Here is a 3,901-nt window from a genome sequence, read left to right as displayed (position 1 = left end):
TGCACCATGATAGAATTAGAATATTTTTCAATACTTCTAACCATTAAAGATGAAGAACGATACTCAATCTTGAAAAAATAAAAGAACATGACTCAAAATAAAGAAAATACTTACATTACTAATGCATAAAATCAAATAGGGCACCTAACTTTTAATAGAGGAGGTTTATTTACTCATGATAGAGAAGAAAAACAACCTAAACTAATGAGATGAAGAATGCACAGATGCAGGATTCCGGATTGATGCCCTCTGTGAACCATGTTCACTTATTTGTATCGTAGCTTCCTAACTTTTGAAATCTAAAAGTTAATCTTATCTTGTTATCTTCAAAGAATAAGATAACAACTTATTCAAATTCATAATAATAATTCAAATCTAATCTAAATCTAAATCCTACCAACCAAATCATATCTTTCTCGAAGAAGTTAATGCAAACTAATCATTTGAATCTTAAAAATTTGTTAAATTTAGAACTCCCTAGAAGTAGATATTGGACTTGGCACAAGGCTTCATGGATTGGTGCTGGGCTTTGATGAATTCTGGATCCCTAGGAGTTAGAAAATCACTTGAAGTTGTAAACCCCGCTAAAATTGGTAAATAATTAGTCAACAAATCAAATTTTAAATAGGAAATTAAAAATGCAAACCTAATATCAAAATATGATAGAGCTCATCAAAACGAAAATTTTGATACCAATTTCGAAAAATTTGGCTAAAAGTTGGACCGGATGGGCCGAACCGGTTGAACCGGGGCTTAAACCAGGCCTGTGGGTCCAACCAGACCCATAATTTAAAAGAAGCATCAGCTTCTTCTTCCCAATTACATGCACTTGATGCCAAACAGAAGGGGAAGAGAAGGAGCTCCCCTAACCCTCACCAAATCTTCTCACTTCCATAAGTTTTCCGTTCGAGCTCCGATCGCCGCACCGTTTGCGGCCACGCATCCAGAGCATCGAGCTCTATACTTCTGTTAGATCAATTTCACCGGTAAGCTTCATTTTTGTTTCAGAATCTCTACCCCCTTTCTTATGGTGAAATTGAAACCCTATAGTTAAATCTTGCCCAATTTGGTGTTTTAGGTTCGAGTTAGCTTACGGAGCTTATTGGGCTTAAGCTGTTATGCGTATGGGTACGGTAAGAACAACCTAACCCTAGCTCAATTTTGTATTTATTATGAGAAAACTGAATTTGAAACATGTATATGAATTAGGTGTAGATTAAGTAGAAATATTTGCATTGGAATTAAAATCGGGAGCATTTGGAAGCTTGTTGGATTGGAATCAAGACTTGGGTTGGTTTCTCAAGCTTGTGAGGGGTTGTGATTGTGTTCTTGTGGCTGCCTTGGATTGAATAAAGTGATCGGCCAAGGTATAATTTAGGTTTCGCGCGTTTAACATTTAAGGTGTTGTGAAAACTTAGGCTAGAAAATCATAGGTTAAGTTGAATTGGTTAGATGCATTTAATGATTAGTATTGTGAAGTTTTTGGATGGATTTATGGTTGAAATTATGTTGGAATTGGTGAGTTGTTGATGTTATTGAACACGTGTTTCTTGTAATTGAGCTAGTATTGGAATTATTAGCATGAGTGTTGAATATGTGTGATTATAATTTATTAATGTTGGGTTGATGATGATGTTGATACGAGTTAAATGAACTTGCTGGTTATGGCCTGTTTAATTAGTGAAAGTGAATTATGATTTGGTATTAATGAGTGAAGGTAAATGATTGATGAATTTTAATATGAAAGTTATGGATGGAGAGGGAGGATTCTTTGAATAATGTGTGGGTTTGATGATTTGGTGTGGATATTAATGTGTTAGTGGATAGGATTAATAACATGAAACTTGATATAAGATGGAGGTGCAGGTTTTGAAGGTAAGGAACATGAGTTGGTGAAAATGGGGTTTGGTTATAATTTGGTAAAAAGTGAATTTTGGTCAAATTTGGAAATCCATAACTTTCTAATCAAATTTTAAGTAGAAATGTGGTTTATTTTAAATGAAAGGTGGTTTTACAAGATTTTAAACGATAACAATTTTGTGAAAAATGGAATTTTGTAGAGCAAGTTATGGACGATGAAAAATTGGAGTATGAAACTGGATTAATGCAGGTTAAAAACTGGTTTTGCAGCTTTCTGGGTATTCTACATTTTGGGAAAACGTCTATCCATGCGTATGCGTGGTGTGGCATTTTAGCAAAGCACGCCCGAGAAGCCATGCGCGCGCGTCAAAAGTTAATACGCATGATCACGTGTACGCACGACTCACGCATACGCATGACTTGCTGTTCACTCTACAAGTGCGCATGGCATACGCGTATGCGTGGCTACTGCCTGCTGCAAAACTGGATTTTGGCTGTTTTATACCAAATTTCCACTTCTAAACCTCTATTTTCTCCCTTTTAGACTTAAGGTATGGTACTAAGACTAGTAGCTAGTTGAAGCTAGGAAAATAAGATAACTTGAGGGTGAAGTAAGAGGTAAAATAAGGAGTTTTATAAAGAAGATGAGAATGTTAAAGTAAGTTTAATGCAATAGCTTGATAAATGACTATATATTGATTATAAATATGAAATGGCTTATGAATGATATCTGAGATACGAGTTTCCCTAGGTAACAGAACCGTGGCTCACCACCACGTGTTCCAGGTTGAATCTCGATACTCTATTGACCCTACGTCGTAAGGGTCACCGGGCACGTATAAATTCCCGGGTATGGATAGCCCCCAGTGATTGATTTGAATGATATATGAATGTAAAATCAATGCATAGACTCATGGGGATGCGCGACGGGGGACAGTCTAAGGTTTTTGGACTTGTCAGGTTGGCTGGATAACCGACAGATGAGCCTCATCAGTCATAGGTCAGGCATACATCATGTTCATTTGTTTGTGTGATTGCTATGCATTATCTGGGATTGCCTAATCGAACATATACGTCCTGTTACCTGCTATTCTTGCTATTTGCACTATCTGCTTATTACTTGTGAATGAATTTGTTTGGTTGCTTATCTCTGATAAATTTATAGAAGATGGAGGGATGGAGAATGGTGAATGGGTTGAGTGTTAGGTATTAAGTTTAAGATAAAAGATTATAGTGTACTTAGAACACCTACCCCTATTTATGGCTTTTACTTAGAGATTAAGTTCTCTAATTATGATAACGGAGTTCTAGGATTGCCTATGGCATTCCCAGGACCTTATTTATTATACGCGTGGCACCTTTACCATGCTGAAAACTTCCGGTTCTCATCCCATACTGTGTTGTTATTTTCAAATGCAGGTCGAGAGGCTCCTCGCTAGGCGTCTGGATCTTTGAAGTGGAGTAGCACCTGGTGTATTTTGGGTTTTGTTTGTATATATGTATATATGTATTTAGCTTGCTCCCCATGTAACTTGATTATTTTGTTCCTCATAGAGGATTACAGAAGAGGTAGGAAACTTATTTCTGTATTTTGGTTTTTTGGATACTTATGTATATATATGTAAATATTCTCCGGCCATTCTTGGCTTCGCAGGCTGAGTCAGGAGCTAGTTTGACTGTATTCCTTGACTCTCTTGTCGCTCTTTCGCTTATTTATATCTTTAATCTTCAGGTTTCTTATCCCTCAAGTAATCCCATTTCTTGAGCATTGCGCTTTTCATTTTTGCAATTTTGATTTACCCATTTTTCAAGACTCCTAGTTTATTATATCCTTCCTATTAATATATGTATGTATTTTATTTTTAGAGGTCGTAGTGGCTCGCCACCTCTTTTTTACATCCTAGGTGTAAAACTCTGTGTGGTAGGGTGTTACAGTATAGTATCAGAGCAGTTCGTTCCTATAATGCCTGAGGGACGGATTGATTACGCCTTTGGGTATAATCTGGGTGTCTATACATGTTATATAGGGTATCTAACTGAT

Source organism: Arachis stenosperma, chromosome 7, assembly GCF_014773155.1.
Source record: "Arachis stenosperma cultivar V10309 chromosome 7, arast.V10309.gnm1.PFL2, whole genome shotgun sequence".
NCBI classification, from domain to species: domain Eukaryota; kingdom Viridiplantae; phylum Streptophyta; class Magnoliopsida; order Fabales; family Fabaceae; genus Arachis; species Arachis stenosperma.
Note: the sequence above shows the minus strand (reverse complement) of the source record.